This window comes from Cervus elaphus, chromosome 17 (genome assembly GCF_910594005.1).
Source record: "Cervus elaphus chromosome 17, mCerEla1.1, whole genome shotgun sequence".
Taxonomy (NCBI): Eukaryota; Metazoa; Chordata; class Mammalia; order Artiodactyla; family Cervidae; genus Cervus; species Cervus elaphus.
In genome coordinates, this window is record NC_057831.1 from 14,113,117 (window position 1) to 14,127,061 (window position 13,945).

The window sequence follows — 13,945 nt, forward strand, 5'->3', positions numbered from 1 at the left end:
GGATGCATAAGCATTGGTTATGAGCTTGCTACATAAATTAAGATCCATTTATTGGTCCCAGGTCAGCTCTGTCACTTTTCTGCAATTTATCTGCACCGAACTTAATGTTTTTTAGCTCTACAATAGATCAAATATTATTTTCTTCATAAGATGCTTGAACAAAGTAAGAAAACATTCACAAAAAGTACCCAGCAGTGCTCGCTTCGGCAGCACATATACTAAAATTGGAACGATACAGAGAAGATTGGCATCGCCCCTGCGCAAGGATGACACGCAAAAAAGTACCCAGCAAAGCCAAGTGTTTAATAAACTTTATCTATGTCTTTAAATGTTGGCTGTTATGGCAAAATACCCTCAGAGCAAAAAGTCACATTTGATAGTTGGCCACCAGCTCAGTTTTTCAGCTGTGGGAGCAGAAATATGTATGTTTCCCATTAAGGACACAGCAAGTGGGCCAAAAGAAGCAAGTCTAGGCTGGTCTTTCAAAAGACCATGTCTCAGGTATTTGGTTGTTTTGAGCCATTCAAGCTGCTTGTCTCTCGGCAGCTGATAGGTCTAACAAAAACAAAAGAACATAATGAGAAAGTGGCATCTAGATACACATATGTAGTTTTGGATACAAAAAAATTGTAGCAATGATGGGACCAAGGAAAGATGAAATTCTTGTGCTATGAAGTAATGTATTTATAATTACCAAGCTTGGATACCCATTTATAAGTTTCTGTATTGATGGATCTCTGGGGATACAGAAATTTGCATTTTATACTTCTTTTACTGTGATAATCTGACCAGAAAGAAAGTGTGAAAGTTTGAAACCTTGAGATTATAATAAGTTTGCTTATTATAAATATATAGCCTATTTGTATGTCCTTGGATGTACCGTCTTCTCTCTGTGTCATAGTGTCTCTGGCTAAATAAGGCAAATGGAATAAATTATAGACCAGGTAAAAGTTCTAAAAATATATGGTTCTTTGTATTTTTATTTAGAACAAGATATAATATTCTTTTTAAATCTTTCCTTCACACAAATTTATTCTATTTGGTTTATAAATAAACTTTTTTATTGTAAATCTCTATTCATGCATCTAGAATAGAAGCAAGAGGTAGTGATAGTTGACACAGAAAAAGTCCATGCTTTTCTAACATTGTAATAATAATAAAAATAGATAACATTGTTGAGCTCTTAATATATGCAAAGTAGTTTGCTGTGTATATTAATAAGCTTTATCATATGTAAACCGAAAATAACTACTGGCCTACAAATGATAGAGAGGTTGAGAACAGTAAATGATAGTGCAAAAATTCAGCCAAGTCTAACTTGCACCCTGTGGATGACAAACATTTCTGAATGCTACTCAGGGTATCTAAATCTTATTATTGGATTATTTCTAGATGGTATTCATCTTTATATTTTCTGTTCATTTCTTCCTTATACTTTCTCCTATTTGAAGCATTGCTTATTATAAAACATCCCATGCATATTTTACCACCATGAAAAACCACTTTACTGTAAAAAAAAAAAAATGAGACATCTATCCACAATATACGGATATATTCTATTTATAAAGCTTGTACTTTAAGTATCAATCTGCTGTTAATTACCTCTACTTCTGAATTTATAAACTTGATACCCATACAATGATGCCTAGTTCTGTGGTTGCTGTATAGTAACCAAAGTGGAGCCAAAGATCAAATTTCCAACATTTGTTGGATCATCGAAAAAGCGAGAGTTCCAGAAAAACATCTACTTTGGCTTTATGACTACGCCAAAGCCTTTGAATGTGTGGATCACAATAAACTGAAAAATTCTTCAAGAGATGGGAATACCAGACCACCTGACCTGCCTCCTGAGAAATCTGTATGCAGGTCAGGAAGCAACAGTTAGAACCGGATACAGAATAATAGACTGGTTCCAAATCAGGAAAGGAGTACATCAGGGCTGTATATTATCACCCTGCTTGTTTAACCTATATGGAGAGAACATCATGCAAAATGCCAGCCTAGATGAAGCACAAGCTGGAATCAAGATTGCCGAGAGAAATACAGTAACCTCAGATATGCAGATGACACCACCCTTCTGGTAGAAAGTGAAGAACTCAAGAGCCTCCTGATGAAAGTGAAAGAGGAAACTGAAAAAGTTGGCTTAAAATTCAACATTCAGAAAACTGAGACCATGGCATTGAGTCCCATCACTTCATGGCAAAAGGATGGAGAAACAATGGAAACAGAGACTATTTCTTTGGGCTCCAAAATTCACTGCAGATTGTGACTGCATCCATGAAATTAAAAGATTCTTGCTCCTTGGAAAAAGCTATGACAAACCTAGACAGCATATTAAAAAGCAGAGACATTACTTTGCCAACAAAGGTTCGTCTAGTCAAAGCTGTGTTTTTTCCAGTAGTTGTGTATGGATGTGAGAGTTGGACTATACAGACAGCTGAGCACAGAAGAATTGATGCTTTTGAACTGTGGTGTTAGAGAAGACTCTTGAGAGTCCCTTGGACTGCAAGGAGATCCAACCAGTCCATCCTAAAGGAAATCAGTCCTGAATATTCATGGGAAGGACTGATGCTGAAGCTGAAACTCCAATACTTTGGGCACCTGATGTGAAGACCTGACTCATTGGAAAAGACCCTGATGCTGGGAAAGATTGAAGGTGGGAGGAGAAGTGGATGACAGAGGATGAGATGGTTGGATGGCATCACTGACTCGATGGATATGAGTTTAAGCAAGCTGCGGGTGTTGGTGATGGACTTGGAAGCCTGGTGTGCTGCAGTCCATGGGATTGCAAAGAGTCAGACGACTGAGTGAACTGAACTGAACAAATGTGGACATACTATATTGAAATGATAATCATTATAACTAATGTTCATTGGGTACCTACTCTGTACCTGATACTGTTTGTTTTCTTCAACTACTTTAACTCCTTAATGCTTACATCAGTAGTACTGGGGACTGGTTTTTTTGGTCATTTTGTAGGTAAAGACACTAAAGCTCAGAGAGGTTAAGTAACTTTCCTAAATCACAGGAATAGCTAAGTAGCAGACCTGCAATTGTAACACAAGATGGCTAGCTTCTAAGCTTGTCGTTTTAACCAATTTCAATTCCATCCAATATTTGCTGTAATGTTCATTCTTTGGCTCTGACTTGGTTTTTTTTTTTCTCATTGACCAGTCTTAATGCCAATGAATCTGATTATTCATTGATTAATTCAGTCAAGAGATTTCATACTTGCTGCATGCTTATGTTCTTCCTAGCCCTGAAAATACAGTGATGGAAGAAATAGAACTTACGTTGTAGTGGCTGAGGAAAGGGGAAACAGGTAAGAAGTAAATAAGCAAATAAAGCCAGTAAGATAATTTTAGATCATTTTTCAGTGCTACGAACAAAACTGGGTGGTGTATGGTAAGTGACTGGGGGCTGATGGCTGACTTGAAGGGGATGACCAGGGAAGGGCCACTGTGTGGTTTTAGGAACAGAAGTCCAAAGACTGAGAAGATCTGGAAGTAGAGATTCCACCCACAGTAAGCAACAGGCACAGTTCTAAGAATGACCTCAGTGAGGAGTCAAAGGAAGATCAGTGTGGCTTAAAATATCACAAGGATTGGGGACAGGGTTGTAAAGTAATGCATGAGATAGGTATGCTGCCAAAGCTCAAAAGGCCTTGAGGGCCAAAGAAGGGAATTGTTCTTTGTGACCCCGTGGACTGCAGCACGCCAGGCTTTCCTGTCCTTCACTCTCTCCCTGAGTTTGCTCGAACTCATGTCCATTGAGGCGGTGATGCCATCCGGCCATCTCGTCTTCTGTCGTGTCATCCCTTCCTCCTCTTGCCCTCAATCTCTCTGAGCATCAGGGTCTTTTCCAATGAGTTGGCTCTTTGCATCGGGTGGCCAGAGTGTTGGCGCTTCAGCTCAAACGTCAGTCCTTCCAATGAACCTTCAAGGTTGATTTCCTTAGGGACTGACTGGTTTGCTCCCTGTGCTGTCCAGGGGACTCTCAGGAGTCTTCTCCAGCACCACAGTTCAGATCAGGCCTCCTGCCGTGCTGTGTGCGGTGAGAAGCATGGGGCAGCTCCGAGCTGGGGCGTTCAGGACCTGTTCCCTCGCAGCAGTGCGGTGACGCGGCCACAGGAGGCCAGAGTGGGAGCAGGGGAAGTGGATGCTGCAGGAGCTCAACCACAACAACAGAAGATCGTGATTTGAGTAAGGGCAGGTGAGAGAGAGGGAAACTCCAGTGTCATCTCGGGGAGGTGAATTGGGCTTTTGGAATGAACTGTACATATATATACATATGTATATAGTAAATGTATAAAGAATGTTGAAGATTCAGAGCTTAGAAAAGGACAGGGATTTAAAAGAACGGGATTCCTGCTGCCTTTACTGGGCCAGAACTACAGAGCAAATTCCTCACTCATAACATGGCATCTTCAGCTCATTTTCTCTAGGGAGAACCTTGCCTTCCATCCATCCTTCCCTTTTCTGACCGAGTCTCTGTCTTAGTCGGAACTGAAGATAATATTGAAAGGAAAATGTGACAACCTCACAGGATAAGTGGAAGAGATTAAAGCATTTTACAGTGAGGAAAGTGTATAGAAACTCTGGTATTTCAGAATATCAGATAACAAGCACAACACAGTCTTCCAGAGGAACATCCGGGAACCGTTACTAGCCTGTGTTAAATTTTTCTGTGCTGCAGGAAGTCAAGCTGTTGAGTTCAGGAAAGCTCCTTCTCTACTCTTTGTTCAGCATTCCCAGAAGTGATTCAGGTTAAGTGAATCTGTTCTCCACGTGGCGGAGACCCTGCTAGTGGCACTTGTCTCACGTGCACACATTATTTGTTCATCTATTATGTCACTTCTGTGGAAAGGTATACTGCCCAATACTTGGCAACCAAAAAACAAACCAAAAAAATTGCATAAACCCTTCTAAATTTGAGCAAATTTATCAGACCACTACCCTATCTAATCACCAACCCCATACCCTGTTGATTCTCTTTTTCAAACCAGCACACTGTGGCACTGGCTGAAAACACTTTTAATTATAGGCTTATCTACATTTAGTGACCTAGTGGTAAGATATTTGTGGTCTGATTGGGGAGTGACCACATCCTGTGGTTTAATGTTGTGTGTGTTTTTTTTTTTTTTTTGAAGATTCTAAACTTAACTGCTTTCATTTGATGTTTCCACTGACTTATTTATAGCAATAGCTAAGCATTTATGCTTCAAAAATTTGAATTGATATATTTTTACATATCACCTGGGTGTTTGGTTATATTGTACTTGATGATATCCTACTATGTTATATATTTTCTAGTTTATTAAGGTTAGGGATCATCATATCCATCCACTAGTATATGTCTCATACATAGACACTTGGTAAATACTTGTTTTAAAAAAATAAATGTGCAAGTGACTGGAAGGACAGAAGTTTTACATCCCCTCTTTAAAGGAAAATTTTAATAACAGAAATTCTCCATACTTCCACTTCTCTATTTTAAATGATTTCATATTTGCATCTACTCTTTCCCAGTAATACATATTAAGCTACTTCTTTTTCAGGTAATGTTTTTTAGCTACTAATATGTCTCAGGCCTTGTCTTAGACTCTGATGTTACTCTGTGTCTTTGGATATCTCATAGGAGATACCAAAAAAATGAATAAGACATGGTCCTTGCCATTCCTGATCTTGAAATACAGTTAGGGATTTAGGTGTAGAGCAGATGGTCTCAGTGTCATGTGTAATTTAAATCAAACAAGCACAGTGTGTTGTTAGTGGGTTTTAGGGAAGCCTTCCTGGAAAAGCCTTGGGCTTCTTTCTTAAAGAGTGTAAACTGAAGGAAAACAGAATCTAGGCCATCTAGGCATTATCAGCAGGGAGTTATTAAAAACACGTGGAGATATAATGCACGTAGCTGAAGCCTAATGCAATTTGTGTGAAATAAAAAGAACTCTGCAAGAGAGCCACCCACGAGGTCTGTGTATGCAATGGTAAGGTCTTGAAACTATATGCTACAGATGTTTGTGAACTGGTGTTGGAGAAGACTCTTGAGAGTCCCTTGGACTGCAAGGAGATCCAACCAGTCCATCCTAAAGGAGATCAGTCCTGAATATTCATTGGAAGGACTGATGCTGAAGCTGAAACTCCAGAACTTTGGCCACCTCATGCGAAGAGCTGACTCATTGGAAAAGACCCTGATGCTGGGAAAGATTGAAGGTGGGAGGAGAAGGGGACGACAGAGGATGAGATAGTTGGATGACATCACTGACACGATGCATATGAGTTTGAGTAGGCACCAGGAGGTGGTGATGGACAGGGAGTCCTGGCTTGCTGCAGTCCATGGGGTCACAAAGAGTCAGACACAACTGAGTGACTGAACTGAACTGAATGAGTCTTAGCTTTAGGGAAGAAGGTCAGTGATGCCTTGACATTGCTCTTGAGGCCCATATGTGCAAAACACCGCTAGTAAGAAGACATAGAGAATGGGTAGCCATGGAAGAGATTGTAGCAAGGAAGTCACAGGATCATATTTGCTTTTTTAGGCAGATCGTGCTGGTTGCAATGTGGGACAAGGTAAAATGGAAGAGGGTGACCAGTCACAAAACTGATATATCTCTCTAGTTCAGAGATTATGTGACCATGGCAGCAGTAGAAAGAATGAAAAAAATATTAGTAAATCAAGAAATATTTAGAAGGCAGAATTAACAGAGCTTATTAACAGAGAAAAAGGATAAGGTTAGTCAAGCATAATTAGCCAGGTTGTTGACTTGGTTAGGTTCATTGTACTATTAAAGGAGATATGGGATATGGGAGGAGAAGCAGGTCTTGTTATAAAGACAATAAAGTTAATTGAATTTCAGGTGCTTTGGGGACATCCAAGCTCCATATTCACTGTCATGCATAGCTAGTTTGAATCATAGGAAGTATTGTTTTCACAAAAGATCATCTATTCCATGTCAAAATTTAAAGAGGTGACTGCTAGGAAAACAAAAGAGTGTTTATGAATGAGACAGGAAATTCCTAGAAGCAGACTCTCATGGAAACAAGAAAATATGGAACTATTGGTCGAGAGTGTTAAAAGCAGTGCAGACCCAGTGTAAGGTGAAGAGTGACATAAATGAGATGTGAGATTGCTGAGTGCTCTGGTGATGTCGCTCAGTGTGGCATGGATGACGAGATCACGGAGATCAGGAAAGGGCTTGGAGGGATCAGGACTCGGGGATTCGTTTTCAATTCTTACTTTATGTTGGAGCAGAGTTGGTTAACAATGTTGTGTGAGTTCTGGGTATACAGCAAAGTGATGCTCTTCTACATCTACATATATTTATTCTTTTTCAAATTCTTTTCCCATTTAAGTTATTACAGAATATTGAACAGAGTCCCCTGTGCTAAAGAGTAGGCCCTTGTTGGTTATCTGTTTTAAATATAGCATATCCCTAATTATCGCTCCCCACCACCATTTCCTCCTGGTAACTGTAAATTCATTCTCTAAATCTGTGAGTCTGTTTCTGTTTTGTAAATAAGTTCATTTGTATCAATTTTTTTTTTTTTTTTTTTTTTTTTAAGATTCCCCATATAAGCAATACCATGGTGTTTGTCTTTCTGATTTACTTCACTTAGTATTCAGCATGGTCATCTCCAGGTCCAGCCACGTTACTGCAAATGGCATTATTTCATTCTTTTTCAGTGGCTGAGTTAATACTGTGCTGTATATATGCACCACATCTTCTTCATGATTCATCTACTGATGGACGCTTAGGATGCTTCCACATCGGGGCTATTGTAAAACAGTGCTTCAGTGAACGTTGAGGTGCATGCATCCTTTCCAACCATGCTTTTCTCTGGATATATAATCAGGAGTGGGATTCCTGGATCACATGGTAACTCTATTTTTAGTTTTTTAAGGAACCTGCATACTGTTCTCCATAGAATCTGTACCAATTTACATTCCCACCAACAGTGTAGGAGGGTTCTGTTTTCTCCACACCCTCTCTAGCATTTATTGTTTGTAGACTAGATGATGGTGATTATGACTGGTGTGAGGTGATACCTCATAGTTTTGATTTTCATTTCTCTGATATAATTAGAGATGTTGAGCATCTTTTCACGTGCCTCTTGGCCATCTGTAGGCCTTCTTTGGAGAAATGTCTCTTTAGGTCTTCTGCCCATTTTTTGATTGGATTGATTATTTTTTGATAGTGAATCACATGACCTCTTTGTAAAGTTTGGAGGCTAATTCCATGTCAGTCACATTGTTCACAAATATTTTCTCCCATTCTGTGAGTTGTCTTTTTGTTTTGTTTATGGTTTCCTTTGCTGTGCAAAAGCTTTTGAGTTTAATTAGGTCCCATTTGTTTACTTTTATTTTTAGTTCCATTAATACAGGAAATGGATCAAAAAAGATTTATGTCAGAGTGTTCTGCCTATATTTTCCTCTGAGAGTTTGATAATATCTGGTCTTATACTTAGGACTTTAATCCATTTTGAGTTTATTTTTGTGTATAGTGTTTAATAAAGAATGTATGGCATTTAAAGAGTGTTCTAATTTTTTTTTTTTTTTTTTGGCATGTAGCTTTCCAGTTTTCCCAGCACAATTTGTGAGGAAACTGTATTTTCTCCATGGCATATTCTTGCCTCCTTTGTCATAGATTAGGTGACCACAGGTGCTTGGGTTTACCTCTGAGCTCTCTGCCCTGTTCCATGGATCTGTGTTTCTGGCTTTGTGCCAGAACCATACTGTGTTGAGGACTGTAGTCTTGTAGTATAGTCTGAAGTCAGGGAGCCTGATCTGATTCCTCCTCCTCTGTTTTTCTTTCTCATGATTGCTTTATCTGTTTGGGATTGCTGTATTTCCATACAAATTGTTAAGTTTTTTGTTCTAATTCTGTGAAAAAGGCCATTGGTAATTTGATAGGGGTTGAATTGAATCTGTAGATCACTGTGGGTAGTAATAGTCATTTTTACAATATTGATTCTTCCAATCCAAGAACATGGTGTATCTTTCTATCTGTTTATGTCATCTCAATTTCTTTCATCAGTGTCTTATAGTTTTCTGAGGACAGGTCTTTTGCCTCCTTAGATAGGTTAATTCCTAGGTATTTTATTCTTTTTTGTCTCAGTGGTAAATTGGATTGTTTTCTTAATTTATCTTTCTGGTCTTTCATTGTTAGTGTATAGGAATGCAAGAGATTTCTCTGCATTAATTTTGTATTCTGGAACTTTACCAATTTCATTGATTAACTCTAGTAGTTTTCTGGTGGTATCTTTAGGATTTTCTATATAGTAGTATTCTGTCATCTACAAACAATGACTGTTGTACTTCTTTTCCAATTTTTTTTCCCCTTTATTCCATTTTCTTGTCTAATTACCATGGCTTGGACTTCCAAAACTATGTTGGATAAAAGTAGGGACTAGGATTCTTTTTGAGGAAAAATCATAGGCCATGATCACAAATTCTGATATATGTATAAAATATAAGTTTATATTTAAAACTTATGTTAGCTATTCCAGTCCTTGCCTGCATCTTTGACCTTGTCATCACCCTGAATTGCTTCAAGGAACTAAAAGAGGGTAGAGTGAGGGAAGAGCTAAGTAGACTGTTAAGTCAATGAAAATAATAAATGGAGGACATGTGTGGGACGGGGGGGAAGTGACCAAATATAAGTGATAAGGGTAACAGTTGAGGGGATGATAGATAGTAATATGGCACATGGCATAAACCTCAGAGGAGTAGGGTTTTCTACAAGTAAATGAAAGAAACGTATATATTTACATTTTTATAATGATATGCATGTACTGAGTTATTTTGTATTCTGCTACTTTCTCTGGTACTATAAACACATTTTTTGTTCATATATCACTTTCATTGTTATAAATTTAGTATTAGTGTAATACCATATTGTTGCCTGATAATTATTAACCCATTCTTGCAAAGATGGTCCTTTAGGTTGTTTCTATGATTTTGTTGTTAGTGATAATACTACATTAAATACCTCCTCTTACATAGTTTTGAAATTCTTAATTTAATTCAAATACTAAGTTTAGTGATTTTGTAGCTTTCAAGCAGCATAAAATGCAGATTCCTAAAGGGAGAAACTAGCAGTCACCCAGAATTCCTTTTTTAAATGTAATAGTACTATTTTAATCTAGCAAATTTTAATCTAAGTATAGCATACTTCAGGTCAAAGACTTAAGGATGATGGCAAGAATAAAGGACACAGAGAAGGAATTATGCCCAGAGTAAATAATTGGAATATTTCAAATTCAAAGAATGAGGGAAAAAAGATACTGTTCTTAAAAGGACAGTGATAGTTTATATATATGTAAAAGACTTCCCATTTGAGGCTTATTTATTTCAGTTTGGGTATCAGGCAGTTAAGTAGCTTTAGTGTAAAGAATTAATATAAGGTAACATTTTATAAATGGAAAAGTAAATATTTAATAGATACAAATGGGAGTTTAAAAGAAGTATGAGGAGTGTCTATTTCATAGATTTCACTAAGAGTTTGTTAAATTCTAAAGCTAGCTTCCTTTTACACTATCACAGTCTGTTTTTTTCACTAAATTCTTCCCTCCCCCTTTTCCAAGGACTGCTAATATTAAAATTTGCTTAAGCAAAATACAAATCTTAACATTGAGTAATATTTAGGAGATATATGGCACTGTGCTGAATTTTCTTGTTCCTTCTTGTTTTTTTTTTTAATTTGAGGGTAATTGCTTTATAAAGTTGTGGTGGTCCTACTGCATATCATCATCAATCAGTCATAATTATATATAAATCCCCACTTACTTGTTCTTTATACAGAGTTGAATATAGGTACACCACAGACTTGAATTAACTAAAATAGAATTCTACTACCACCTCTGCTCCCTCTGATCTTGAGAGGTGTCTCCTAGTGAATCATCTTTCCTTCTTTCCAACGTTAGAGAACTTCAGAATAACCATCCATCAATATACCCATCTAGCAACCCGCCATCTCAGAGCTGGAGATGCCACAAGACACTGAAGCATCTTGGGGTTTCCTTTCTAGGACCCCACAGAGTGATTCAGTATGTCTGCAACACCCTTTTCCCTGTGGAACTGGAGACAAGAAAGGGAAAGGACACACAGGAGGAAGCAGAAGCGAGGCGGTGTCAGAGTCAGAAAGAATGCTCATGTGTTAGACTCAAAACCTCGGGTCCAGAGCGTCTGAGTGTGTTTTTCATTTGGCATCATGCTAAAGTTGATTAGCATTATGCTTACCTAGCATTTATATTCCAGGGATGAATTGTTATCACTAATAAGTCCTACAAATACAGTGTTTAATATGTATGTAAGAATATATTTCATCTTTAAATCCACATCTAAAGATCATGTTGTCTTCTTGATGACTAGTGATAAAACTACTACTAACTGTGAATTAGGAATTTGTAGTTCTGCAGTAATTAATTAAATTAAACCTTATATTCCCGAGAAGCTAATTGTATATTTTAGAAAAAAACCTATTAAACCAAATGAGTAAATGAATAAATTAAGCATTAACACAGCAGCTTGTGCATAATAAACAAATATTTTTTTTCAGTGAACAATTAATTATTAAATTTAAGCACCTGTCTTCTTACTGAGCTATTGTGATAAAAATGGAGGCAGTCTAAGTTAAGAATGGGTAGATTTTTGTAAGTAGCAATTAAGTACAAGTTTGTTACTCCTCTTGTATATTAGCTTGAATAAGAAACATTAGTACATGCACTTAGAGTTCAGGTGAGAAAATTTGATAATTTAGGTAATTTGACAGATGATAAGCTGACTTATATCCCTTTTGGAAGGTAGTATATGTAATGCACAAATTCACAAATAGGTGATTCATTTTTTTAAATAGACAGTAATTGAATGATCTAGGTCTTTCTAGTCTAGATAAACAACATGCTAAGAAAGTAATTATAAATGAGATTTCAAATAAGTACTTAACACAATAATTTGCCTGCATCATTTTGATGTAAGATTCTTAGCTATTTCTTAAAGGAACTCTGACAAAGAAGTTACCAAAACCAGAAGAGTTGCTTCTCATTTGCAGAGGATGCAAAGAAGGTTCTATTCCATTTTATCTGAAAGAAATGTAGCTTCCTTTCCTTAGGAAAAAAAATCCATAATTTAGAAATGTGGCTATTCAGCTAATTATTCTGAATTCCTATAGCTTTACCATGATTCTCATTTTTTAAAAAATACATTGAGGATTGTCTAGCCAATACATAGTTAGATAAAGTTACCATAGCAAATGGAGCTATGTGTTTTTCTCACTTATGAAGTAAATGGGTGTGTGTGCAAGTGTGTGCATACTCATGTGCAATAAAGCATTGTAGTATTCCAGAGACCCAACTAAAAAATACAAAGTTAAAAAATAAGAAATCCATTGTCCAATAATAAGTGTAGTGCATTGGCAATAGAGTCTTTAAGCTGAAATGTGAAAAAGAATTTGTGAGGATGAGTGCTAAACCTAGAAACAGGTACTAAATTACTTGTTAGCTATGGACTAAATCAAAACATTGGGAATATAACCAAGACTAATTCTTGGTATATTTGTAAACATAAGATTACTCTCCCAGGAATCCCTTCAAGAAGCATTATTTCTGTAACCTGTGTGAAAATTAATCCAGCATTGTATTTTGAAAAAACACACTAGATTCTAGTTTGAGTCTTTATTCATGTATTTGGGGAAATGTTGTGATATTAGAAATTAATTTCTGACCAGTTTCCAGTGTGAAAGCATGACCACTCAAGCATACCAGAAGGAATGTTGGTTAAAAGTAGGAGGTTCTTTAGCATCTGGAAATCCCTTTAGTAGTAAGGTATATACAGAGTATTCATTGTGAACAACAGATGGAAACAGTACAGGGACCAAGTAAGAAAGAGATTGAGAAAAAAAAAAAGAAAGAGATTGAGATTCCTGTTTCCAATCCTTTGACCCCTTTCTCCGTCTTTCTCCAACTAAACTCCCATTTCTGCCTTGGCATTACTGTCCTGCATTTCTTCCTGGCTGACTCTTCCTCATTTATGTGTTAATAAATTCCTTCTCCAACAACCTCTCAGTCTTGAAGGTTTCTCTGACCCCCAGAAAGAATTTATAATTCTCTCTTCTGTGACTTGATTACCACCTCCCATCTTTTCACTTTTCCTGTATACAAAGAGTGTGACTTCTTGAATTCATATAGCAGTAGTGTAAAGCCCTCTGTGAAAATGGAGAAAGTGGCAGGAATTGTTCATAAACTCCATCAGGTGACAAGCTGTGAAAGGACCCCCAGCGTTACTGACATTGGGCATCCATCAATGTAATATTCCAGGATGGATGGTACTTACTGCTTGTTTATCAGCGAGCTCTTAACAGAGTCCACGTTCATGCTAATTTTTCTTCATCATACCAAATAGATGAGTATTGGATGAAACATTTTTTACTTACAGGTGCACGTGGTTCCTATGTAAATGAGAAGATTTTCTAGTTACTAGGATTTGCCCAGTCTTAAGGATTTAAAAAGAGACCTATGCTTTAAAGCATATTCCACCGAAAGATAATTTTCAATTTATTTTTCTGCTTTTTCCAGTAGAACAGATGCTTGATGATAAAACTTACAATTTGATTCTTTATATCCCTCTGTTGGTATGGGCAAGCCTCGTACATATCAGGGATACAGTTCAGTAATATTTGTAGAATTAGCTTGTAAAAGATTCTGAGGTATAGGTGACAAGCTTAACTCCTCATAGTTATTTGTACTATCTGGAAGAAAAAGTTAGAACACATCTGCCTCTAACTGGAGCACTTAGTGGGGAAATTCCTGTTATTCCCTGAGTTCACAAGACAATAAACACCACTAAATAGCTTGCAGCCATTAAGCTTGAGTCCTTCCTTTGTAAACATTTGCATACTCAGAGGGATCAACAGTAAGGCTGTGTGCCCTCCAGCAGAGAGTCTGCTGGC

The 13,945-nt window shown here is 37.3% G+C and overlaps 1 protein-coding gene and 1 non-coding gene across 19 annotated transcripts in view; both read left to right on the top strand.

Moving 5' to 3' along the window:
• The window catches only part of CAMK2D (calcium/calmodulin dependent protein kinase II delta), a 299,891-nt gene that overhangs the window by 194,156 nt on the left and 91,790 nt on the right, over nucleotides 1-13,945 (top strand). The gene's annotated exons all lie outside the window — the stretch shown is intronic.
• LOC122673634 lies at nucleotides 195-304 on the top strand. The gene has a single exon (XR_006334759.1). It is a non-coding gene; the product is annotated as a U6 spliceosomal RNA (small nuclear RNA).